Here is a 27,344-nt window from a genome sequence, read left to right on the forward strand (position 1 = left end):
CTCTTCCATCTCCTCTTCCTCTTCCATCTCCTCTTCCTCTCCTCTTCCATCTCCTCTTCCTCTCCTCTTCCTCTTCCATCTCCTCTTCCTCTCCTCTTCCTCTTCCATCTCCTCTTCGATCTCCTCTTCCTCTTCCATCTCCTCTTCCTCTCCTCTTCCTCTTCCATCTCCTCTTCCATCTCCTCTTCCTCTTCCGTCTCCTCTTCCTCTTCCGTCTCCCCTTCTGTCTCCTCTTCCTCTTCCATCTCCTCTTCCGTTTCCTCTTCCATCTGCCCTTCCGTCTCCTCTTCCTCTTCCATCTCCTCTTCTGTCTCCTCTTCCTCTTCTGTCTCCTCTTCCATCTCCTCTTCCATCTTCTCTTCCATCTCCTCTTCCGTCTCCTCTTCCATCTCCTCTTCCATCTCCTTTTCCTCTTCCATCTCCTCTTCTGTGTCTTCTTCCATGTCCTCTTCCTCTTCCATCTCCTCTTCTATCTCCTCTCCGGTCTCCTCTTCCATCTCCTTTTCCTCTTCCATCTCCTCTTCTTCTTCCATCTCCTCTTCCTCTTCCATCTCCTTTTCCTCTTCCATCTCCTCTTCCTTCTCCTCTTCCATCTCCTCTTCCTCTCCCATCTCCTCTTCCATCTCCTCTTCCATCTCTTCCGTCTCCTCTTCCATCTCCTCTTCCTCTCCTGTCTCCTCTTCCATCTCCTCTTCCGTCTCTTCTTCCGTCTCCTCTTCCGTCTCCTCTTCCATCTCCTCTTCCATCTCCTCTTCCGTCTCCTCTTCCGTCTCCTCTTCCTCTCCCATCTCCTCTTCCATCTCCTCTTCCTCTTCCGTCTCCTCTTCCTTTTCCATCTCCTCTTCCGTCTCCTCTTCCATCTCCTTTTCCTCTTCCATCCCTCTTCTGTCTCCTTTTCCATCTCCTCTTCCTCTTCCATCTCCTCTTTCATCTCCTCTTCCTCTCCCATCTCCTCTTCCTCTTCCCCTTCCTCTTCCTCGTGTCCATGTCCTTCTTCCTCTTCCTGTTCTTCTGATACATCTCCTTCCTCTTCCCATTCTCCTTCCTCTTCCTCCCCATTGTCTCCCTGACCCCCACAGGTCGCCTCACATCCTTGAACCTCCATCCCCGGGCCTCCAACTTCCAGCCTCCATCCCTGGCCTCCATCCTTGGGCCTCCATCCCCTTGGACCTCCATCTCCAGCCTCCACTCCTGGCCTCCATCCCCAGCCTCCACCCCATTTGGCCTACTTTCCTCTATCCACAGGGCCTCCATCCCTAGCCTCCACCCTCCTGGGCCTCCTTCCCTGGGCCTCCAACTTCCAGTCTCCATCCCCAGCCTCCACCCCATTAGGCCTCCATCCCTGGGCCTCCATCCCCAGCCTCCAATACCTCTGGGCCTTCTTCTCTGGCCTCCAACTTCCAGTCCCCATCCTCAGCATCTACCTCTGGCCTCCACCTTCCTGGACCTCCATCCCCAGTCTCCATACCTGGCCTCTAACCCTGAGGCCCCCATCCCTGGACCTCCACTTTCCTTAGGCCTCCATCCCTGGGCCTCCAGCCCCTGGGCCTCCAACTTCCAGTCTCCTTCCTCAGCCTCCACCCCTATCCTCCACCCTGTTGGACCTCCATCCCCAGTCTCCACCCTGGCCTCTAATCCCTAGGCCTCCTTCCCTGGGCCTCCAACTTCCAGCCTCCATTTCCCTGGGCCTCCACCCCTGGGCCTCCATCCCCAGCCTCCCCCCCTCCATCCCAGCCCCAGGATGGGGGGCCCCCGCCCCTGGGCCTCGCTGCTGCTGCTGCTCCTGTGTGGCCCCCACCCAGCCCCTGCCACCCGCTGCCCCAGGACCTGCGCCTGCTACGTCCCCACCGAGCTCTACTGCACTTTCCGCAGCCTCAGGGCCGTGCCCCATGTGCTGGACCCCAAGATAGAGCGCGTGAACCTGGGGTGAGGCCTGGGGGGGGAAGGGGGGAAGGAAGGGAAGGAAGAGGAAGGAAGGAAGGAAGGAAGGAAGGAAGGAAGGAAGGAAGGAAGGAAAGAAGGAGGGAAGGAGGGAAAGAAGGAAGGAGAGAAGGAGGGAAGGAAGGAAGATGGAGGGAAGGAAGGGAGGATAGAAGGAAGGAAGGAAGGAGGGAAGGAAAGAAGGAAGGAGGGAAGGAAGGAGGGAGGGAAGGAAGGAGGGAGGGAGGGAAGGAAGGAAGGAAGGAGGGAAGGATGGAAGGAAGGAAGGAGGGAGAGAAGGAAGGAAGGAAGGAAGGAAGGAAGGAAGGAGGGAAGGAGGGAAGGAAAGAAGGAAGGAAGGAAGGAAGGAGGGAAGGAGGGAGGGAAGGAAGGAAGGAGGGAGGGAAGGAAGGAAGGAAGCGAGGGAGGAAAGGAAGGAAAGAAGGAAGGAAGGAAGATGATGATGAGTAATGATTCATTATTCTTGACCCTGACCCGGAAACAAAAGTCCTGCCCTCCCAGCGCTGGTTTTCAGGCTGGTTTCCTGATTTCCTCTTCCTGTCCTCTCATCTGTTGAATTAGGTTCAACCACATCTGGGTCCTGACGCACGCTTCCTTCTCCGGTCTCGCGAGACTTCAGCTGCTGCTGCTGCACGGAAACGAGATCGCGGACATCACCGAGGGCGCCCTGAGCGACCTGGGTGCACTGCAGGTGCGCAGGGAGCGGGCAGAATTGGAAGGAAGTGGAAGGAAGTTTGGCAGGAAGTGGGGCAGAAATACGCAGTGAAGTGGGACAAAGTAGGGAAGGAAGTGGGGTGGAAGTTTGGGGAAATAGATACGGAAGTGGGAGGAAGTAGGGCTGGAAGTGGGAAGGAAGTTGGAGGAAGAAGGAAGTGGGAAAAGAATAGGGAGGAAGGAGGGGGGAAATGCGGAGGAAGACAGGGAGAAATGGGGATCAAATAGCAAAGGAAGTGGGGAGGAAGTAGGGAATCAATGGAGGAAGTAGAGACGGACATGGAAGGAAGTCGAGGCAGAAGGGAGGCGGAAGTGGGGCAGAAGTGAGACGGAAATGGATAAGGACCTGGGAAGAAGTAGGGCCGGAAGTGTAGCCGGATGTTGAGTGGAAATAGGGAAGGAAGTGGAGCAGAAGTGGGTCGGAAGTAGTGAGGATATGGATCTGGAAGTGGAAGTAGGGCCAGAAGTGGGGTGGAAATCGGGAAGTAGGGAGGAAGTGTGAGGAAGTAGGGACGAAAATAAGCCGGAAGTGGGGAGGAAGTGGGAGGAACTAGGGGTGGAAGTGGGTCGGAAGTGGTTAGGATAGGGTTCCGGAAGTGAGAAGTGGGTTGGAAATAGGGAAGGAAGTGGGGAGGAAGCAGGACGAAGTAGGGGCGGAAGTAAGGCGGAAGTGGGACGGAAGTGGTGAGGATATGGATCCGGAAGTGGAGTGAAAATAGGGAAGGAAGTGGGGAGGAAGTGGGGGCGGAAGTGACCCAGAAGTGGGGAATGATATATAGCCGGAAGAGTGGAAGAAAGTGGAAATAGGACCATGGGTAGGATCGGAAGTGGGGCAGAAATAAGGAAGGAAATGGATAGGAAGTGGGAGGAAGTCGGGGCTGAAGTGAGGCGGAAGTGAGCCAGAAGTGGGGCAGAAGTGGTGAGGATATGGATCCAGAAGTGACAGGAAGTAGGGCCATAACTTGGAGGAAGTAGAGGCGGAAGTCAGCCGGCAGTGGGGAGGAAGTGACCCGGAACTGGGGCGGAAGTAAGTCGGAAGTAGGGAGGAAGTGAGACTGGGGCAGAAGTGGGAATGGAAGAAGTGAGGAAATGTACTCGGAAGTGGGAGGAAGTAGAGGCAGAATTCGGCAGAAGCCGGATGTGGAGCAGAAGTGTGACAGGAAGTGGTACGGAAATAGGGCAGAAGTGAGACCGGAAGGGGGTGAAAGAGACCGGAAGTGGGGCGGAAGTGACCCCGAAGTGGCCCTTCGGATCCCAGAAATGCCCTCTTTGACCCACGCAGGTGCTGAAGCTGAGCTACAACCAGCTTCGAGCACTGCACACGGGCTCCCTGCGGGGCCTGCGGCGCCTGCCCGGCTGTACCTGGACCACAACCGGCTGGAGTCGGTGCACCCATGGGCACTGCTGGGGCTGGCATCGTTGCGGCTGCTGCGTCTGGATGGGAACCGGCTGGCGGCGCTGGCGCCTGAGGGGCTGGCCACGCTGCATGTGCGCAGGGTCCCGGCCTGCACGCTGGGCATGCTGCACCTGGCTGGGAACCGCCTGGCAGCGCTGCCTGCCGGCACCCTGGCCCGCGCACCCGCGCTGCGCGCGCTGCATCTGCAGGATAACCCCTGGGCCTCCGGCTGCCGCGCGCGCTGGATGGAGGGCCTGCAGGGGCGGGGCCGAGGTGAGCAGAGGGGGCGTGGTCATGCGCAGGCCAATGAGAGGGCGGGGCGGGGCTGAGGCGATGCAGAGAGGGAGCGTGACCAAGATACAGTCGTGGCTGGGCGTAAGTGAGTAGCCGAGCTCCCCGAGTCACGTGGGGCAGAGGCGTGGCTGAGGTGCCCAGGGGGGCGTGGCCGAGCTCCAGCCAGTAAAAAACGGCAGCAGTGTGGCTGGGCATGGCTGGGCATTAGTGAGGAGCTGCAGGGGGCGTGGCCAAGGTCTAGCCACTAAGGCGGGGCGGGGACGATGCTGAGGCTCCACAGGGAGGGTGTGGCCCAGCTTCAGCCACTCAGGCAGGGCGAGGGTGTGGCTAAGACTCCATGGGGGCGTGGCTGAGCTCCAGCCAGTCAGGTGAGATGAGGACGTGGCTGAGGTGACACTGGGGCATGGCTGAGCTCCAGCCAGTCAGGCAGGGCAGGGGTGTGGCTGAGGCTCGGCAGGGGGTGTGGCCAATCTCCAGCCAGTCAGGCATGGCGGGGGCGTGGCTGAGAACCCCCAGGAAGGGCGTGGCTGAGCTCCAGCCAGTCAGGCGCGGCGGGAGCGTGGCCGAGGCTCCCCAGGGAGGCGTGTCCCATGTCAGCCCGCCCCTCTCCCGTCCCCCCCTGCAGGCCTGCTGCGCTGTGGGAAGGAACAGGCGTGCGCGGCCTACGCCAGCCCCACTGACCGCCGCGGCCTGGACCTGCGTCGCCTGCCGCCACGCATGCGCTGTCGGTCGCCGCGCATCCTCACTGACCCGGCGGATGGCGAGGAGCCGCCAGAAGCGGAAGTGGAGGCAGAGGAAGAGGAAGTGGAGGACGGGGAGGATGTGGGCGAGGTGCGGCTGAGGCTGACAGACGCCCGTGGCCGCACTGCCCACCTTGCCTGCCGCCTGTGGCGCGCGCCCGTCGTGCGCGACCTCAACGTGCGGCCCGGCCTCGTCCCCGACACCCCTGCGCACGTGCGCCTGATGCTCAGTGCCGCCCTCGTCTGCTATGCCGACCCTGCCCACCTCGCACATGCCCGCCGCCTGGTGGGAGGCGATGACACTGATGACGTCGCGCTGATGCTGCGCTTGGACCCGGAGGCGCCGCGCCATGCCCACCTGGATGGGGACCTGGGAGATGGATCCGGGGAAGGCCACTCCCAACCCTCGGGCAGAGACCCTGATGGGGATGAGCTGTATCAGGACAGGCACCCGGATGTAGGCCACGCCCACCGTCAGGGCGGAAACCCGGATGTGGACCATATGTATCAGGCCACAGACTCAGATGTAGGCCAGGCCCACCATCGAACCAGGAACCCTGATATAGGCCACGTCCACCAGGGAGCCAGAGACCCTGATGTAGGCCCTGCCCACGCTCAGGACAGAGACCCGGTTGTAGGCCACACCCATCTGCAGGACAAATACCCGGATGTAGGCTATATGTATCAAGCCCGAGACCCGGATGTAGGGCCCTCCCGCCAGCAGGACAGACACCCGGATGTAGGCCATGAATATGATCAGGACATAGGCCCCGCCCACCCTCAGGACAGAGACCCTGATGTCAATGACCCGGATGAGGGCCCCGCCCACTCTGAGGACAGAGACCCGGATGTAGGCCCCGGGTATGACCAGGATGGAGGCCACGCCCACCCTGAGGCCAGTTTCCTGGATGTCCATGACCCGGATGTGGGCAAGGCCTACCGCCTGGTTCGCGGCCCTGGTGCGTCGTCATCGTCGCCGATGTCACTTCCGGGCGTGGTGGCCCGGCTGTGGGCGCGGCCTGCCTGACTTCTGCAGCCCGAGCTGACGCTGTGCTGGGCCGGGCTGCGCGGGCCACACATACATCTGACGTGGACGGTGTGCGTGCGTGGCCCCGAGGACCCGGAGGACGCACCCTGGGTGACCCTCGACCCCCGTGATGACCCCGATGACGTGCACGTGGTGACCCCGGGGCAGACTCTGCGGCTGCACTGTGCGGCGCAGGGCTCGGAAACACCATGCGTGGCCTGGACGCGGCCCGACGGCTCCGTCCTGCTGGGCGATGAGGACGGCGGCCATGACGGGGGGACAACGCTGGAGATCCGCGGGGTGCACCAGGCTGATGCTGGATGGTACCGCTGCGAGGCCCGAGTGGGGCGCCGCGGGGAAACCGAGGCATGGCACGTGGCCTACGGCGGGGACGGAGCCACGGGGTCCGGGGCCTACGTGGAGGAGGAAGCCATGGAATCTGAGGCCTATGGTGTGAATGAAGCCATAGGATCCAAGGCCTACGCTGAGGAGAAAGCCACGAGATCTGAGGCCTATGCTGAGGAAAAAGCCACAAGATCCGAGGCCTACCCTGAGGAGAAAGCCATAGGATCCTAGGCCTATGCTGAGGAGATAGCCATCAAATCTAAGGCCTATGACATGAATGAAGCCATAGGATCTGAGGCCTACACTGAGGAGAAAGCCAAAGGATCCAGTGCCTATGGCTCAGATGAAGCCATGAGATCCGAGGCCTACACTGAGGAAAAAGCCACAAAATCTCAGACTTATGGTGAAGAAAAAGCCATAGAGTCCGAGGCTTACGCTGTGAATGAAGCCATAGAATCCGAGGCCTATGGTGCAAATGAAGCCATAGAATTCGAGGCTTTCACTGAGGAAAAAGCCATAGGATCTGAGGCCTACACAGAGGAGAAAGCCATAGGCCCCGCAGCCTACACCGTGTCTGAAGCCACAGGCCATGCAGCCTTTGACACCTCTGAAGCCACAGGCCCCGCAGCCCCGTCTGCAGCCCCAGGCCCCGCCGCCTTTGATGCCTCTGAAGCCACAGCCCCCTCGGCCTACGCTCTGTCTGCAGCCCCAGGCCCCGCAGCCTTTGATGCCTCTGAAGCCACAGCCCCCGCGGCCTATGCCCCATCTGCAGCCCCGGGCCCTGTGGCCTACGGTGGCTTTGAGGCCGCCATGGCAGGCCGGGCGCAGCATGTGTTCGTGGTGGCGTCGCGGGCGCCAGCGGCCACGGCTCTGGCGCTGCCTGTGGGCGCCGCGCTGCAGCTGGGCTGCCGGGCAGAGGCGGAGCCGGCGGCGCGCGTTGGCTGGCTGCTGCCAGGCGGGCGCTGGGCCTGGGCGGGGACAGAGCTGGGGACGGACGGCGTCGGGGATGGGGCGGACGGGACACTGACGCTGCCCGCGCTGGGTCCGCAGCACAGTGGACGCTATGTGTGCGTGGCCGCCAACGCGCTGGGGATGGCGCGCTGGGATGCGGACGTCAGTGTGGGCGGGGCAGCGGGGGACAAGATGGCGGAAGCCAAGATGGCGGAAGCCAAGATGGCGGAATCAAAGATGGAAGAATCCAAGATGACGGAAAGCAAGATGGCCAAAAACAAGATGGCGGAAACAAAGATGAAAGGCAACAAGATGGCGGAAAACAAGATGGAGGGAATTAAGATGGCGGATTCCAAGATGGTGGAAACCAAGATGGCGGAATCGAAAATGGAGGGGAGCAAGATGACCGAAAACATGACAGAATCTAACATGCCCGACGCCAACATGGCGGATTCCAAGATGGCCAAAAACAAGATGGTGGACACCAAGATGGCAGAATCAAACATGGAGAGAAACAAGATGGAGGAATCCAAGATGGAGGGAACCAAGATGGCCGAATCCAACATGGCCGACACGAAGATGGCGGATTCCAAGATGGTGGACGCCAAGATGGCTAAATCCAAAATGGATGGAAACAAGATCGTGGAAAGCAACATGGCGGAATCCAAGATGGAAGGAATCAAGATGGCAGAAAACAAGATGGAAGGAATAAAGATGGCCGAAAACAAGGTGGTGGAATCAAAGATGGAGGGAACCAACATGGCGGAATCCCAGATGGAGGAATCCAAGATGGAGGGAATTAAGATGGCGGATTCCAAGATGGTGGAAGCCAAGATGGCGGATTCAAAAATGGTGGATTCCATGATGGTGGGCGCCGCTGCGGAAGCGGCCGCGGGGGCGTCGCGCGGCGCTGACGTCATTGTTGATGCACCAAGCTCGGGCCCGGGCACCGGGGAAGCACGGCTGTGGCGTCGGCGTCTTGCGGGCGCCCCTGGGCGTGGGCGGCAGCGGCGTCCGACGCCTCCGCCTCCCCCTCCCGCCCCACGCGCCGCCCCCGCCAGCCGCAGGTTCCAGCCCGCCTTACCGCGCCGCCCACGCCCACCAGTGGCTGCCGAGCACATCCGGGCCCCGCCCACCCTGCTTCCGGTCTCCATGGAGACCTCCCCGCTTCCGGCGTCCACACTTCCGGTTTCCACACTTCCGGTTTCGACGCAAATATCCCCACTTCCGGTCTCTGTGTCTTCTGTCGACCCACTTCCAGTCTCTACTCGGACCTCACCACTTCCGGTCTCCACTCAGACCACCCCACTTCCAGTCTCCACACTGCCGGTTTCCACTCGAACATCACCACTTCCTGTCTTCACTACTTCCGCCTACCCACTTCCGCTCTCCCCATGGACCTCCCCACTTCCAGTCTCCACTCGGACCCCTGCACTTCCTGCTTCCACACTTCCAGTTTCCACTTGAAAATTCCTACTTCCGGTCTCCTCTCGGACCACCCCACTTCCGGCTTCCACACTTCCGGTTTTGTCTCGAACATCCCCACTTTTGGGCTCCACTCGCAAATCTACACTTCCGTTCTCCACGCGGAGATCCCCACTTCCGATCTCCATTCGGACCACCCCACTTCCTGTTTCCCCACTTCCGGTTTCCACTCGGAAATCCCCACTTCCGGCCTCCACTACTTCGGCCTACCCACTTCTGTTTTCGACTGAGAGATCCCCACTTCCGGCTTCCACACCTCCGGTTTCCCCACGGACCTCCCCACTTCCGGTCTCCAGTCGGACCACCCGTCTTCCGGTTACCACTCGGAGATCCCCACTTCCGACTTCCACACTTCCGGTCTCCCCACGGACCTCTCCACTTCTGGTTTTGACACTGACATCCCCACTTCCGGCCTCCACCCCTAGAGCATCCGCTGCTCTGACCTCTGCACTCCCGTCCTCCTCACTTCTGTCCTCCTCACTTCCGGCCTCCTTACTTCCGGCCCCCAGGAGTCCTGGCGGCGGCCGCAGGCGGGGACGACAGCACAAAGCCCACCGCGCCTGGCTGGGCCCCACGGCGAACCCCCGTGACCCCGTGGTTACAACCCTGCACGGCCGTGGCCCGGATGCCCTCCCTTCCTGTCCTGCGACTTCCCCTGACAGTGACCCTGGGACCTTTGACCTGCGACCCCTGGCCCCGCCCGCTGTGACCCCGCCTCGTGGCACCTGGAACGAGCTGGACACGGGTGAGCCTCAGTTTACCCATCTGTTTCCTGCAGGCTCTTGGCGTGGGGGCAGGGGACTGAGGGGAGCCAGATAGGAGGTGGAGGTTAGCGGTCACAGGGAGGATACAAGACAGTCAGAGGTCACGGGGAGGTTAGGGGTCATGGGGGGTCAGAGGTCACAGGGAAGTCAGGGGTCACAGTCGGGTCAGTGGTTGCAGAGAGGTCAGAGGTCATGAAGAGGTCACGGGGAGGTGAGAGGCCATGGGCAGGTGAGAAGTGGATGGGAGGTCAAAGGTCATGGGGAACTCAGGGGTCATGGAGAGGTCACGGGGAGGTCTCGGGATGGTCACTGGGAGGTCAGAGGTCATGGGCAAGCCAGGAGTCACAGGAGGTCAGAGGTCACAGAGTACTCAGAGGTCATGGAGAGGTCACAGGGAGGTCAGGGGTCACTGGGAGGGCAGAGGGCATGGACAGGTCAGAGGGCATGGGGCGAAGTCCTTCACTGTCTGTCTGTTGTCTGTGTTCCTGGCCGTGTGCGGCACAGGATGACTGGGGAGACAAACACACACGCACGGACAGACAGGCAGACATAGAGCAGACAGATAGAGGGACGCATGGAATGGATGCGATCAGGTCTCTTCTGCATAGCCCTGATACTCTTGGACCGCACATGCATGGATCTGACACGCGTGTAAATGTCACGCATGAATCTGACACTCACACAATGGTCACACGTGGAAATATCACTCGTGAAAGGGACACGATCACATCCCTTCCACACTCACCTGATACACATGAAGCGCGCATGCGTGGCTCTGACACACGTGGAAATGTCATGCACGCCTCCCCCGCTCCCCCCGTGCTGCGTGAGGCGCCCACGGAGTTGGTGTCGGCCCACGCGGGCCTCACCCTGCACCTGCCCTGCACAGCCCAGGCCTGGCCCCCTGCGGCCCTACACTGGCGTCTGCCTGACGGGACCCACGCGAAACCCGTGCATGTGCACACGAACCCTCGACTCAGCGACATCTACGTCCTCCCCAATGGCACGCTGGTGCTGCGCTGCCTGCAGGCCCCGCGCCATGCTGGTGAGTACGAGTGCGTGGCCGTCAACACGCTGAGCATCGCGAAATGCACTGTGCACGTCGAAGTCACGCCCGCGCACGCGCGTCTCCCTCCCAGCGTCCGACCCCGAGGCCCGCTCGCCACGCTCATGCCCCACGGCGCTGACCTCACGCTGCACTGCCATGCGTGCGGGGACCCCGCCCCACGCGTGTTCTGGAGGCAGCCAGATGGGCGACTGGTGGATGCTGGGAGCAGGTGAGTGTGGGAAGTGGGGGGCATCCATCCATCCACCCGTGCATCTACCCATCCACACATCCATCCATCCACTCATCCATCCACCCATCCATCCACCCATCGATCCATCCATCCACCCACCCATCCATCCATCCACCCATCCATCCATTCATCCATCTACCCATTCATCCATCCACCCATCCACCCTTCTATCCATCCATCCACCCACCCATCCATCCATCCATCTACCCATCCATCCACCCATCCATCTACCCATCTATCCACCCATCCATCCATCCACCCATCCATCCACTCATCCATCCACCCACCCATCCACCCACCCATCCATCCACCCATCCATCCATCCATCTACCCATCCATCCACCCATCCATCCACCCATCCATCCACCCATCCATCTACCCATCCATCCACCCATCCATCCACCCATCCATCCACCCACCTATCCATCCACTCATCCATCCACCCATCCATCTATCCACCCATAGTTGGGATAAAGATGATACCCCTTGATAGATAGTTAATTGATAGAGGATGGATTAGACAGATGACATAGACCCAGTAGACCATAGATAACAAATCGATTATCGATTAAATATTGATAGAGATGAGGTGGGGATGGTAGATCCATTAGCAGTGAATAGGTAATTGATAGGTCCTGGCTTGCTAGATCGCAAGGTAGAACCCTAGTGATCGATCATAGATGATCGATCAGGGATCGATACAAGATGAGTATTGGATGCATATGTCACATGTGCGAATAACTAACATTGGCTTCAAATTTGTCTTCCCTTCCTTATGGTCTTTCCTCCTATTACTTTCTTCCCTCCTTCCTTCCCTCCTTCCCTCCTTCCTTCCCTCCTTCCCTCCTTCCTTCCCTCCTTCCCTCCCTCCTTTCTTCCTTCCCTTCTTCCTTCCTTCCTTCCCTCCTTCCCTTCTTCCTTCCTTCCCTCCGATCCTTCCGTCCTTCCCTCCAATCCTTCCTTCCTTCTCTCCAATCCTTCCTTCCTTCCCTCCAATCCTTCCTTCCTTCCATCCTTCCTTCCCTACATTCCTTCCTTCCTTCCCTCCAATCCTTCTATACTTCCTTCCCTCCAATCCTTCCTTCCTTCCCTCCAATCCTTCCATCCTTCCTTCCCTCCAATCCTTCCTTCCCTCCAATCCTTCCTTCCTTCCTTTCTTCCTTCCCTCCAATCCTTCCTTCCTTCCCTCCAATCCTTCCTTCCTTCCTTCCCTCCAATCCTTCCTTACTTCCCTCCAATCCTTCCATCTTTCCTTCCGTCCAATCCTTCCTTCCTTCCGTCCAATCCTTCCTTCCTTCCCTCCGATCCTTCCATCCTTCCATCCTTCCTACCCTCCAATCCTTCCTTCCAATCCTTCCCTCCAATCCTTCCTTCCCTCCTTCCTTCCCTAAATTCTCTCCTTCCTTCCCTCCAATCCTTCCTTCACCCTTCCCTCCTTCCTTCCTTCCTGCCCTCCCTCCCTCTCCCCTCCCCAGCTCTGACATCCGGGTCCGCGCCTTTCCCAACGGCACGCTCTCCGTGCGTCCGGTGACGTCACGCGACGTGGGGGAGTATGTGTGCGTGGCGCGCAACGCGGCAGGCGACGCGCCTGCACGGCTGCGCGTGGAGTTGGCGGCTGGGTCAGGCGCCTCCTATCTGCAACCCCAGCTTCCCGTGACCCCCGTGACCCCCGTGACCCAGGACGCCGACCCCAGGGAGGACTGCACTGCCCACCACTGCCTCCATGTCCCATCCGGTGTCCTGGGAGACCCGGATGTTCGGGTCGCGAGGCCTGATGGGAGTGTGGGGATCTGGGACCTGGGGCCTGGGTTAGACCTTGGATGTGTGACCACGGATGGGGGGGCGGAGCCTGGGGCGGGTTCTTCCTCTTCCTCTCAGTCACTTCCTTCTTCCTCTTCCTCTTCATTTCCTGTTTCCTCTTCCTTTCCTTCCTCTTCCTCTCAATCACTTCCTTCTTCTTCCTCTTCCTCTCAACATCATTCAACTTCTTCCTCTTCCTTTCCCTCTTCCTCTTCCTTTCCTGTTTCCTCTTCCTTTCCATCTCTTTCTTCCTCTTCCTCTCACCATCCTTCATCTTCTTCCTCTTCCTCTGCTTCCTCCTCTGCTTCTTTTCCTTCTTCCTCTTCCTTTCCTTCTTCCTCTTCCTCTCATCCCTTCCTGTTCTCTTCCTCTCAATCTCTTCCTTCTTCCTCTTCTTCCTTTCCTTCCTCTTCCTCTTCTCAGTCTCTTCCTTCTCCCTCTTCTTCCTTTCCTTCCTCTTCCTCTTCTCAGTCTCTTCCTTCTTCCTCTTCTTCCTTTCCTTCCTCTTCCTCTTCTCAGTCTCTTCCTTCTTCTTCACATTCTTTTCCTGCTTCCTCTTCTTTTCCTTCTTCTTCCTCTTCTCCATCTCTTCCTGCTTCCTCTTCTTCCTCTTCCTTTCCTCCTTCTTCTTCTTCCTCTTCCTCTCAGACTCTTCCTTCTTCCTCTTCATTTCCTGTTTCCTCTTCCTCTTCACTTCCTGGTTCCTCTTCACTTCCTGCTTCCCCTTCGCTTCCTGCTTCACTTCAGGCTTCCCCTTCACTTCCTGCTTCCTCTTCGTCTCCCACTTCCGCCCCGCTACCCCCCGAACTCTCTGTCCCCTAAGGCGCCCCCGTGACCCTCACGTGCCCCGTGACCCAAGGGTCGCGCGCAGTGACCTGGCTGACGCCGGCCTCGCAGCCCGTGGCCTTCAGTTCCGGCCTGGAGGACGCCCACTTCCGGGTGCTGCCAGATGGGCGTCTGCGCCTGCGGGGAGCACGGCGGGCCGACGCAGGCACGTACACGTGCGTGGCGGGGCGGGGCCGGCGCGCCACCGTGCGCCTACACGTGCAGCTGCGGGCGCCGCACATCCGGGTCACGCCTGACGTCCATGACGACGTGAACGACGACATCCGGGTCTCCCCCGTGGTGCGTCTGCGCATGCACTGCCAGGCGGATGGCGTCCCCGAGCCCCACCTGCTGTGGGAACTTCCGGGCGGGCTGGTACTTCCAGTCCCCTATCGCAGTCGCATGGGGGGGAGGGATCAGCGTGGATGCGCGCGGGACATTGGAAATCCCGGATGTGCATGTGCTGCGCAGCGGTGGCAGCGACGCCGTGGCGTGTGTGGCGCGCAACCCGGCGGGCGAAGCCCGGATGTGGGTGCGGCTGCCGCCATGGTGGGCGCGGACTCTGCCCACTGTGGCGTCGGCTCCACCCTCTGAGGCATTTACTCCGCCCCCTGGCACGCCAGCTCCGCCCCATCACACGCCTGCCCTGCCATCTTGGGCGCTGGCTCCGCCCCCTGGTGTGCTGGCTCCGCCCTCTGAGGCAGCTCCGCCCCCTGGCCCGCCTGCCCCGCCAACTTGGGGAAGTGTCGGGAGCGGCGCTGCGTGTGGCGCTGGGCGGCAGCTTCCGGCTGCGCTGCCCCACCTCCATGCTTCCGGTGTCCTGGCGCCTGCCTGGCGGGCTGGTGCTGCATGGGCTGCAGAGGCGAGGCCGCTTCACGCTGGGCGCCGACGGCAGCCTGGAGGTGCGCGCCGCCTCCGAGCGCGACCGCGGCGCCTACGTCTGCCACTCCCACCCCGGGGCGCCACCCGGACACGCCCCCCGCGTGCTGGAGACCCGGATATTCAGCTTCATTCCCGCCACTAGGCCGCTGGGTGCCATGGCAGGGCAACGGACTGAGGAGACCCGGATGTGGGGCTTCATTCCCGCCGCTAGGCCGCGGCGTTCGGTTGCCGGGCAACCAAGTGAAGATACCAGGACGTTGGGCTCCACCGCATCTGCGTTCGGTTGCCGGGCAACAGACCGAGAAGACCCGGATGTGGGGCTTCATTCCTGCCTTTAGGCCGCTGGGTTCGGTTGCCAGGAAAGCGCGTGAGAACCAGATGTCCAGCTCCAGCAAGACTCCTGGGCCCCAGCCGGAAGATGCCTGGATGTGGGGTTCCGAACCTGCGCGCGCTGTACAGAAGCTGCGGTCCGACCAGAGGCCATGGAGAGGCTAGGACCCGGATGTGGACTGGGAGGGACCCAGATGTGGACTGGGAAAGACCCGGATGTCACCTATCTCTGGGTCCACTGAGGGGCCAGGACCCAGATGTGGACTAGAAGGGACCCGGATGTCACTTTCTTCCATGTCCACTGACCCGGATGTGGCATGGAGGAACCGGATGTCACTTTCCTCCAGATGCACTGATGGGTCAGGACCCGGATGTGGACTAGGAGGGACCCGGATCTCACCTTCCTTCATGTCCACTGAGGGGCCAGTACACGGATGTGGACTGGGAGGGGCCCGGATGTCATCCTCATTTGCGTCCACTGACCCAGATGTGGCCTGGGGAACCCAGATGTCACTTATCTCCAGGTCCACTGAAGGGCCAGGACCCGGATGTGGACTGGGGGACCCGGATGTCACCCTCCTCCATGTCCACTCACCTGAAGGTGGCGTCAGGGACCCAGATGTCACTTATGTCCAGGTCCACTGAGGGGCCAGGACCCGGATGTGGAGGGGAAGACCCGGATGTCACCTATCTCCAGTTCCACTGAGGAGCCAGGACCCGGATGTGGACTGGGGGACCGGATATAACCTATCTGCAGGTCCACTCAGGGGCCAGGACCCGGATGTTGCGTGGGGAACCCGGATGTTATGTAAGTCCACGTCCATTAACCCGGATGTGGACTGTGGCACGGACCCGGATATATGCTGGATGGGACCCGGATATCACATCCATGGGCCTAGCTGTGGCGTGTGGAGTCCCAGATGTCACGCTCCTCTCCTTCTACTGACAGGGTCTAGGACCCGGATGTGGTGTGGGGATCCCGGATGTCAGGTCCCACCACATCCACTGATGGTCCAGGAACGAGATGTGGAATGGGAACTACCCGGATGTTAGGGACCTCCAGGTCCATGAACCCGGATGTGGGCTGGGTACCCAGATGTTAGGGACCTCCAGGTCCGTGAACCCAGATATGGGGTGGGTACCCGGATGTTAGGGATCTCCAGGTCCGGGAACCCAGACGTGGAGGCGAGTACCAGGATGTCACTTATCTCCAGGCCCACTGGGAGGTGCCAGGACCTGGATGTGAGGGGTTTGGACCCGGATGTGAGGGTTGGGACCCACATGTGAGGGGTTGAGACCCAGATGTGAGAGGTGGAACCCAGATGTGGGCGGAGCAGGCGCTCCACACCTTGGCTCCGGGCTCCAGCTGCGCTTTGGGCCGTTGGGGTCCTTTCCCAGAATCGGAGGCAATAAAGCAGCCGTGCTGCTTCTGGATGGAATTCTTCCTCACTTCCGTCCCAGCGCAGGCCACGCCCTCCTGAAACCCTCACTTCTGCCCCAGCACAGGCCACACCCTCCTGAGACCCCTCATTTCTGCCCAGCACAGGCCACACTCTCATTTCCGCTCCTAGCACAGGCCACGCCCTCCTGGGGCCCTCATACATTCCCAGCACAGGCCACGCCCTCCAGAGACCCTCACTTCCTTCCCAGCACAGGCCACGCCCTCCTGAGACCCTCACTTCCGCCCCAGCGCAGGCCACGCCCACATAGGTCCCTCACTTCCACCTCATTGCAGGCCACACCCTCCTGAGACCCTCACTTCTGCCTCATTGCAGGCCACGCCCTCCTGAGACCCTCAGTTTAGCTCCAGCACAGGCCACGCCCTCCTGAGTCCCTCACTTCCTCCCCAGCACAGGCCACGCCCTCCTGAGCACAGGCCACGCCCTCCTGAGACCCTCATTTTCTCCTCAGCATAGGCCACGCCCTCCTGACCACAGGCCACGCCCCCTGAGACCCTCACTACATTCCCAGCACAGGCCAAGCCCTCCTGAGTCCCTCACTTCCTCCCCAGCCCAGGCCACGCCCTCCTCAGCTCTGGCCACGGCCTACTGAGCGCAGGCCACGCCCCCTGGGCACAGGCCACCCTCCCTGACGGTCCTGACTATTATTGCAGCCTTCCATGTAGTTCTCGAGGTTTCCCGCCTCCCCTTCCTCCTGCCTCTGCCAGGCCTGGCAATTTCTTGGCGCCCAGCCCAGCAACTCCGGGCTTTTCCCTTCCTTCCCCGCCTTCCCCTTCAGCACCACATCCTGTTCCTTTCTAAGGAACAAAGGGGACTTTTATTTTGGAGGGGGGGGAATGTTGTGCTTTCCAAGGAACAAGGGGACTTTTATTTTGGAGGGATGTTGTGGAGTTCTGGCTGCTGGAGTGACATGGACATTTGAGCCCTGCGAGCTTCCTGGCTGGCAGGGAGAGCAGCAGGCCCAGGCGCTGATGGCAGAGAACTATGGATGTGAGTTCGTCCTCTGGGGAACACGGGGAGAGGTGTGGGGACCCGGGGTGGGAGGGCTTCGATTGTTCTATGAAGCCCCCCCCCGGATGTCCCACCGGGGTGGGGGTTGCAGGGCCCCGCCACAGGCCTGGAAAGACGAGGTGAGGGGCTGATGTACTGGTGGGGGCAACAGCAGCCTGGCCCTGGGATGGCCGGATGTTACTCAGCTCTTCCCCACTTCCTGCTTCCAGCATTCTCTTCCATGAAACGGGGAGCATCATGGGAAGGACGGGATCCTGGATGCCAAGTTGGTCAGGAGAGGGCCTGGAGGGAGGGGGAGTCCTTCCATCCCTCTTCCCATTCACCCATCCATCCATCCACCCATCCATCCATCCACCCATCCATCCATCCATCCACCCAACCATCCATCCACTCACCCACCCATCCATTCATCCATCCATCCATCCATCCATCCACCCATCCATCCATCAATCCATATCCCCATCCATCCACCCACCCACCTATTCATCCACCCATCCACCTATTCATCCACCCATCTATCCATCCACCCATCCACCTATTCATCCATCCACCTATTCATCCATCCATCCACCCACCCATCCATCCACCCACCCATCCATCCATCCATCCATCCATCCAAACATTCATCCATCCACCCACCCATCCATCCACCCATCCATCCATACACCCAACCACCCATCCATCCACCCATCCACCCACCCATCCATCCATCCACCCATCCATCCATCCACTGTGCATCCATCCATCCACCCATCCATCCATCCACCCATCCACCTATCCATCCATCCATCCATCCATCCATCCATACATACATACATACATACATCCACCCATCCACCCATCCATCCACCCATCCATCCATCCATCCACCCATCCATTCATCCACCCATTCCCCATCCATTCATCCCTCCAACCATCCATCCATCCACCCATCCATTCACCCATCCATCCATCCATCCACCCATCCACCTATCCATCCATCCATCCACCCATCCATCCACCCATCCATCCCTCCTCCTCCTCTCTCTCCTCCTCAGGTTGCACAGCGGCTGCGCAGCCCCACCCCTCGCCTTCCTCCTCCTCCTCCTCCTCCCCCCTGGCCCTTGCGCAGGCCCCACCCCCTCGCGCCCCAACTTCCTGCTGCTCTTGGCCGATGACCTGGGCCTGGGCGACCTGGACAGCTTTGGGAACCGCAGCCTGTGGTGAGCAGAGGGGGAGGCCCGGATGTGGGGCCTTAGTTACCCGGATGTGGGAGCTCAGATCCCTGGATGTTCCACCAGGAGAACTGTATAGACATCTAGTAACTCAGTTCCCCAGATGTTGGATGTTAGTGCCCCGGATGTTGGAGGACAGGTCCAAGGATGTTAGATCTTAATGCCCCAGATGTGGGAAATCAGGTTCTCGGATGTTAGATTTTAGTGCTCCGGATGTTGGAGATCAGGTCCCTAGATGTTAGATGTTAGTACCCCGGATGTTAGATGTCAGGTGCTCGGATGTTGAAGATCAGGTCCCCGGATGTTGGAGATCAGGTCCCCGGATGTTGAATCTTACTGCCCCGATGTTGGATATCAGGTCCCCGGATGTTACATGTTAGTATCCCGGATGTTCGAGCTCAGTTCCCCGGATGTTCCACCAGGAGATCTGTATAGACATCTAGTGGACCTCACGTCCCCGGATGTTGGATGGTAGGTCTCCGGATGTTGGAGTTCAATTCCCAGGATGTTGGATCTCAGTTCCCTGGATGTTGAAGATCAGGTCCCCGGATGTTGGATATCAGATCCCTGGATGTGGGATGTTAGTGCCCCGGATGTTGGAGATCAGGTCCTCGGATGTTAAATCTTAGTATACCCCAGATGTGGGAAATCAGGTTCCCGGATGTTACATGTTAGTACCCCAGATGTTGGAGATCAGGCCCCCGGATGTTGGACCTCAGATCCCTGGATGTTGGATGTTAGGTCCCCGGATGTTGGAATTCAATTCCCCGGATCTTGGATCTTAGTACCTCGGATGTTGGATGTCAGGTCCCTGGATGTTTGAGATCAGATACCCAGATGTTTGGCCCTCAGGTCCCCGGATGTTGGGCCTTAGACCCCGGATGTAGGAGCCCAGTCCACAGATATAGATCTTAGTACCCTGGATGTGGGATCTCAGGGCCCCAGATGTTGGATCTTAGATCTCCAGATGTTGGCCCTCAGGTTCCCAGATGTTGGATGCCAGGTCCCCAGATGTTGGACCTCAGGTCCCCAGATGTTGGATCTTAGTACCCCGGATGTGGGATCTCAGGTCCCCGGATGTTGGATCTTAGATCCCCGGATGTGGGATCTCAGGGCCCCAGATGTTGGAGTTTAGCTCCTGGGATTTTGGGCATTAGATCCCCGGATGTTAGACCCCAGGTCCCCTATGTTCTTGGCTGTGACTCAGTTTCCCTCTCCCCACACAGCATCCCGCACCTGGACGGCCTGGCCCGCGATGGCGTGCGGCTGACCCAGCACCTGGCAGCAGCGTCCGTCTGCAGCCCAAGCCACGCAACCTTCCTGACGGGACGCTACCCTGTGCGCCTGGGTCAGTATGGGGGGGTGGGACATCCGGGGAACGGAAGGAGCGGTGGGGGGGGAGGCGGGGGCGGGACATCCGGGGATCTGAGAGCCAACATCCAGGGTACTAAGATCCAACATCCGTGGACCTGATATCCAACATCTGGGGATCTGAGACCCAACATCCGGGGATCTAAAGCCCAACATCCGGGGAACTGAGCACCAACATCGGGGTACTGAGCTTTAACATCCAGGGACTTCATCTCTAACATCCGGGTTACTAAGATCCAACATCCGGGGATCTGAGCACCAACATCCAGGGCACTGAACTCTAACATCCGGGGACCTTATCTCTAACATCCATTGTACTAAGATCCAACATCCGGGGATCTGAGGCCTAACATTCTGGGAATTGAACTCCAACATCCGAGGATCTGACATCCACCATCCGGGATACTAAGATCCAACAACCGGGAACCTGAGCCCCAACATCCGGGGAACTGAGCTCCAACATCTGGGGATCTGAGGGCCAACATACCCGAATCTGAGCTCCAATATACGGGGTAGTAAGATCCAACATCCAGGGAACTGAGCTACAACATTCGGGTAACTGAAGTCCAACATCTGGGGTCCTGATATCCACCATACAGGGCACTGAACTCCATCATCCGGGGATGAGGGCCAACATCCGGGATACTAACATCCAACATCCGGGGAACTGAGGCCCAACATCTAGGGCACGGAGGTCAACCAGAGGGAGGGGAGGACTTCTCTGAGGATCTCAGGTTCAAATCCCTGAGACTCTGGGACTTCCCCCCTGAACCACCAGGAAACCGGAAGTGATGCCATATTGGTTTCCCCCGAGGGCTCCCAGGGCTGGGGTCCTTTCCACCCCGGGTGGGCAGGTCCCAGGCTATCCCAGACACAGCAGGCCTTCCCCCTGAAGGTGCTAGATGCCCCCTCCTTACCCAGGACGCCATCATCACTGACCTAGGGTCCTTCTCTCTCTTGGAAGGCATGGTGACCACCAACGGGGCGCGCGTGCTGCAGTGGGCAGCCGTGTCTGGCGGGCTGCCCACTTCCGAGATCACCTTCGCCAAGATCCTGCAGCAGCAGGGATATGCCACCGGCCTCATAGGAAAGAGAGAAGTCATCCATCCACCCATCCATCTATCCACCCATCCCCCATCCATCCATCCATCCATCCATCCATCCATCCATCCATCCATCCACCCATCCATCCATCCATCCACCCCTCCATCCATCCATCCATCCACCCATCCACCCATCCATCCATCCATCCACTCATCCATCCATCCATCCACCCATCCACCCATCCACCTATTCATCCATCCATCCATCCACCCACCCATCCATCCATCCATCCATCCATCCATCCATCCACCCATCCATCCACCCACCCATCCATCCACCCATCCATCCACCCATCCACCCATCCACCCATCCATCCACCCATCCACCCATCCATTCACTCATCCATCCATCTCTTCCCCTCCAGGCAAATGGCACCTGGGCCTCAACTGTGAGTCCCCCACTCACCACTGCCACCACCCTTGAACCATAGGTTCGACTCCTTCTTCGGGGTCCCCTTCACCCTGATGGGGGACTGCCTGCAAGCGGAGCCCTCGCAGAAGCGAGTGCGTCTGCAAGGGCCCCTGGACCTGGGGGCGCAGCTGCTGCTGCTTTCCCTGCTCTGCCTGGCCGCTGGGAAGCTCACGGGCCTGCTGGGCCTGAGCTGGGTGCCCAGGGTGCTGGGCCCCGGATGTGGGGCCTTGCTCCTGGCCTGCACCTCCTGCCTCCTAGGTGTCTTCATCGTCCACGCCGACTGCTTCCTGATGAGGGATCACCAGGTCGTCCAGCAGCCTCTGAGGTTCGAGGCCAGCGTGGGGCTGTTCTTGCGGGAGGCTGAGGCCTTCATCCACAGGTCAGCCTGGGGCCGGGGAGGGGGACAGATGCCATCTACTAGTTCTCTATAGTCAACTGGTAGACCTTAGATCCCCGGATGTACATCCAGTAGATCTCTATAGTCAACTGTCAACCTCAAATCCCCGAATGTTCCACTAGGAGATCTCTATAGGCATCTGGTAGACCTCAGATCCCCGGATGTACAACCAGTAGATCTCTGTAGTCAACTGGTCAATCTCAAATCCCTGGATGTTCCATCAATAGATCTCTATAGACATCTGGTAGACCTCAGATCCCCTGATGTACATCTACTAGATCTCTATAGTCAACTGGTAGACCTCAGGTGCCCAGATGTATATCCAGTAGATCTCTATAGTCAACTGTCAACCTCAAATCCCCGGATGTTCCATCAATGGATCTCTATAGACATCTGGTAGTCCTCAAATCCCTGAATGTTACATCTAGTACATCTCTATAGACATCTGGTAGACCTCAGGTTCCCGGATGTTCCATCAGTAGATCTGCAGAGACATCTGGTAGACGTCAAATCCCAGGATGTTACATCCAGTAGATCTCTATAGACATCTGGTAGACCTCAGGTCCTTGGATGTTCCATCTAGTAGATCTGTAGAGACATCTGGTAGACCTCAGATCAGACCACGATCAATCATTGGTAGTATTGATCAGATCATGATCGATTATTGGTAATAACTGTTCAGATGATGTTCGATTATTGGTAATAACTGATCAGCTCATGTTCAATTATTGGTATTATCGATCAGATGATGTTCGATTATTGGTATTATCGATCACATCACAATCGAATATTGGTATTATTGATCAGATCCTGTTCGATTATTAGTAATATCTGATCAGCTCATGTTCTATTATTGGTCATATCGATCAGATGATGTTTGATTATTGGTAATAACTGATCAGATCTGTTCGATTATTGGTAATAACTGATCAGATCACGATCGATTATTGGTATTTTCAATCAGATCACTATTGATTATTGGTATTATTGATCAGATCATGATCGATTATTGGTATTATCGATCACATCACGATCGATTATTGGTATTTTCGATCAGATCAGGATCGATTATTGGTATTTTCGATCAGATCAGGATCGATTATCAATCATCTGATCGATTATTGGCAATACCTGATCAGGTCGGTTATTGGTGAGGTTATTGATGATGGGGGCGGGGTCTGACGTGGGTCCGCAGGCACCAGGCCCGCCCCTTCCTCCTCCTTGTCTCCTTCCTCCACGTCCATGTCCCGCTGGTCACCTCACCCGCCTTCTGGGGCTGCAGCTCGCACAGCGCCTACGGCGACAACGTGGAGGAGCTTGACTGGATGGTGGGTGAGTGCAGGGGGGGAACTGAGGCACGGTGCGTGGGATGGGGGAAACTGAGCACGGGGGTGGGGTGAGCGGGATGGGGAAACTGAGGCACAGGTTCGGGGTGAGCGGGATGGGGAAACTGAGGCGCGGGGGTGGGGTGAGTGGGTTGGGGGAAACTGAGGCATGGAGATGGGGTGAGTGGGATGGGGGAAACTGAGGCACGGTGCACTTGGATAAACTGAGTCACTGGGCATGTTGGGCGTAAACTGAGGCATGGTGCACTTGGGTAAACTGAGGCACGGTGCATGTTGGGTAAACTGAAGCACGGTGCATGTTCAGGGTGAACTGATGCACGGTGCATTTGGGTAAACTGAGTCACTGGGTATTGGGGTAAACTGAGGCACGGTGTATTTGGGTAAACTGAGTCACTGGGCATGTTGGGTAAACTGAGGCATGGTGCATGTTGGGTAAACTGAGGCACTGGGCATATTGTGTAAACTGAGGCATGGTGCATGTTGGGTAAACTGAGGCACGGGGACAAGGTGAGTGGGTTGAGTAAACTGAGGCACTGGGATGGGGGTAAACTGAGGCCCGGTGAGCATTGGGTGTAAACTGAGGCACGGTGCCTGTTGGGTAAACTGAGTCACTGGGCAATGGGGATAAACTGAAGCACGATGGAAATTTGTAAACTGAGTCACGATGCATGTTGGGTAAACTGAGGCATGGTGCATGTTGGGGGTAAACCGAGGCACGGTGGACGCTGGGGGTAAACTGAGGCACGGATCCATTGCCCCCCCCACAGGGCGACTGCTGGCGGCGCTGGACGGTGCAGGGCTGGGGCGCCGCACCCTTGTCTACTTCACGTCGGATCACGGTGCCTCGCTGGAGGCCCGGGCCTGGGGCGCCCGCCTCGGGGGTTCCAACGGCGTGCACCAAGGCGAGGGGGAAACTGAGGCAGGATGGGCGGGGCCTCCCACGCGGCCCGACCCCGCCATTGACCTTTGCCCTTCGCTCCCCCCTTGCAGGTGGCAAAGGCATGGGTGGCTGGGAGGGTGGCATCCGGGTTCCCGGGCTGGCGTGCTGGCCTGGGACGCTGCCTGCAGGGCGCCTGGTGCCTGAGCCCACCAGCCTCATGGACCTGTTCCCCACCGTGGTGCGCCTGGCCGGGGGCTGGGTTCCATCGGACAGGTAGTCGTTCGCCGGCCTGGGTCCCCACGGGGTGGGGGGGAAGGGGGGTTATCCGGGGCCTCAGGGATCCTGAGGGGGGGAGGCTGAGGCCTGCACATCCGGGTCTCTGGGGGCTCAGAAGCCTACACATCCGGGTCTCTGAGGGCTCAGACCTGCACATCCGGGTCTCTGGGGGCTCAGGAGCCTGCACATCCGGGTCTCTAAGACCCAAGACCCGGGGCTCAGGCATGGACATCCGGGTCTCTGGGGGCTCAGAAGCCTTTACATCCGGGTAACTAAGGGCTCAGGCCTGCAAATCCGGGCCTCTGAGCACTCAGAAGCCTGGACATCTGGGTCTCTGAGGACTCAGGCCTTCATATCGGGGTCTCTAAGGCATCAGGGCTGCACATCCAGGTCTCTGAGTACCTAGGCCCAGGTCTCAGTCCTGGACATCCGGGTCTCTGAGGGCTCAGGACTGCACATCTGGGTCTCTGAGGGCTCAGAAGCCTGCACATCCGGGTCTCTGGGATCTCAGGCCTGCACATCCGGGTCTCTGGGGGCTCAGAAGCATGGACATCCGGGTCTCTGAGCGCTCAGAAGGTTGGATATTCGGCTCTCTGAGGCCTCAGGCCTACACATCCAGGTCTCTAAGACCAGAGGCCTGGGTCTTAGACCTGCACATCTGGGTCTCTACAGGCTCAAGCCTTGACATCCGGGTCTCTGGGGGCTCTGGCCTGCACATCCGAGTCTCTGAGGGCTCAGAAGCCTGCACATCCGGGTCCCGCAGGGAGGTGGACGGCCAGGACCTGATGCCCGCGCTGCTGAGGACAGCGCAGGCCGCAGGCCACAACTTCCTGCTGCACTACTGCGAGGCCCGGCTGCACGCCGTGCGCTGGTTCAACCGCCCAAGTGAGTGCCTCAACCTCCGCCGGGCCCCAGGGCGGGGGAGGGGGCTGCATGCGAGCGCGCAGGGACCCGGATGCAAGGCCTGGGGTGGGAGACCTGGATGTGGGAATCCTCGGATGTGGGAATCCCGGGATGTGAGGACCTGGATGGAAGGCATGAGATGGCAATCCCCGGATGTAAGGTCCCGGATGTGAAGTCCCCGATGGGAATTCCCAGATGTGAGGCTCCAGATGTGAGGTAGTGGATGAGAAGCCCTGGATGTGAGGCCCCGGATGTGAGATCCCGGATGTGAGGCCTCGGATGGGAATCCCCAGATGTGAGGCCCCGGATGTGAGGTCCCAGATGGGAATCCCTGGCTGTGAGGTCCCGGATGTGAGGCCCCGCATGTGAATCCCCGGATGTGAAGTACCGCATGTGAATCCCCGGATGTGAGGGCCTGGATGTGAATCCCTGGATGTGAGGTCCTAGATGGGAATCCCCGGATGTGAATACCCAGATGTGAGGTCCTGGATGGGAATCCCGGATGTAAGGTCTTGCGTGTGAATGCCCTGATGTGAATCCCCGGATGTGATGTCCTGGATGTGAATTCCCGGATGGGAATCCCGGATGTGAGGCCCCGGATGTTACTCCTTTCTCCCCACCCCCCGCAGGCTGCACGGTGTGGAAGCTGCACTTCGCCACTCCGTGCTTCGACCCGCCGGGCTCGGGCGCCTGCCTCGGTTTCCCTGCCTGCGCCTGCTCCGGGCGGCGCATGACCCGCCACCGGCGGCCACTGCTCTTTGACCTGACGGCGGACCCGGGGGAGACCCGTCCGCTGCGGGGCCCGATGGCGACGCGCAGGCGCGTGGAGGCCGCAGTGGCCTGGATGCTGCGCACGCGCCACCCCCGCGCGGCCCCGCCCCTCGCCCCTGCACACAACACCTGGAGCCTGCGCCTGCAGCCCTGCTGCGTGCCCGGACCGCTCTGCGCCTGCCACCACCTGATCCCCGACCTCTGACCCCGACCCGACCCCCAACCCCCAACTGCCCGGGGCTATGGCAGATCCTGGCCTGCGCCTCTCACATCCAGGGACTCACATCCGAGTATTAAACATCCGGGTATACTCAAATACAGAGATTCCCACATCCGGGGATTCCCACATACAGACTCTCCACATCCGGGGATTCCTACATCTGGGGATTCTCACATCCGGGGATTCTCACTTCTGGGGACTCACATCCGGGGATTCCCGGGGATGTATTCACACATCCGGAGAATCCTACATCCGGGGACTTTTACACCCGGAGAGTCTCACATCCAGAGACTCTCACATCCGGGGATTCCCACATACAGACTCTCACATACGGTGATTCTCACATCCGGAGATTCTCACATCCAGAGATTCTCACATCCAGAGATTTCCACATCCGGGGATTCTCATATCCGGGGATTCCCACTTCCAGGGATGCTCAGACCAGGGAATTCCCACATCTGGGGAAATCTCACATCCAGGGACTCTCACATCCGGGGATTCTCACATTTTTGGATTTTCACATCCGGGAATTCTCAGATCCAGGGATTCTCACATCCGGGGATTCCCACAGCCAGGGATTCTCACATCCAGGGATTCCCACAACTAGAGATTCCTACATCCCGGGATTGTCACATCCGGGGACTTTTACATCCAGAGACTCTCACATGTGGGGACTCTCACATCTGGGAACTCCTACATCTGGGGATTCCCACATCCGGGGATTTTCACATTCAGAGAGTCTCACATCATGGGATTCTCAGACCCAGGGCTTCACATATCCTGGGACTCTCACATCCTGAGCCTCTCATCCTTGAACTCCACCTCGGGCCTCCCATCCAGGGCCTTTCCCCAACCTCCCATCCGGAGCCCTGTCACATCCGGGCCTCTCTCCTCTAGCTTCCCACACAATAAAACCTCATGAGCACCGTACCGCACGGCAGGGTCAGCGGTCACGGGGGTCAGAGGCCGGGCACTGGTCCTGCCTTCCATTTCAGGTCATTTCCAGTTGTTGCTAGCATACAGGGCTGGTCCTGCCTTCCATTTGAGGCCATTTCCGGTCATTGCTATGGTATAGGACTGGTCCCGCCTTCCATTTCAAGCCACTTCCAGTCGTTGCTAGGGTATAGGACTAGTCCCACCTTCCATTTCAGGTCATTTCCGGTCGTTGCTAGGGTATAGGACTGCTCC

General features: G+C 59.1%; 1 pseudogene; it reads left to right on the forward strand.

Moving 5' to 3' along the window:
- Window positions 1–17,148: 17,148 nt before the first annotated feature.
- Window positions 17,149–26,141, forward strand: LOC138827383 (arylsulfatase L-like; annotated as a pseudogene).
- Window positions 26,142–27,344: the final 1,203 nt, after the last annotated feature.

The sequence above is a fragment of the Dipodomys merriami genome, unplaced genomic scaffold (genome assembly GCF_024711535.1).
Source record: "Dipodomys merriami isolate MVZ:Mamm:240054 unplaced genomic scaffold, mDipMer1.0.p SCAF_155, whole genome shotgun sequence".
Lineage (NCBI taxonomy): Eukaryota > Metazoa > Chordata > Mammalia > Rodentia > Heteromyidae > Dipodomys > Dipodomys merriami.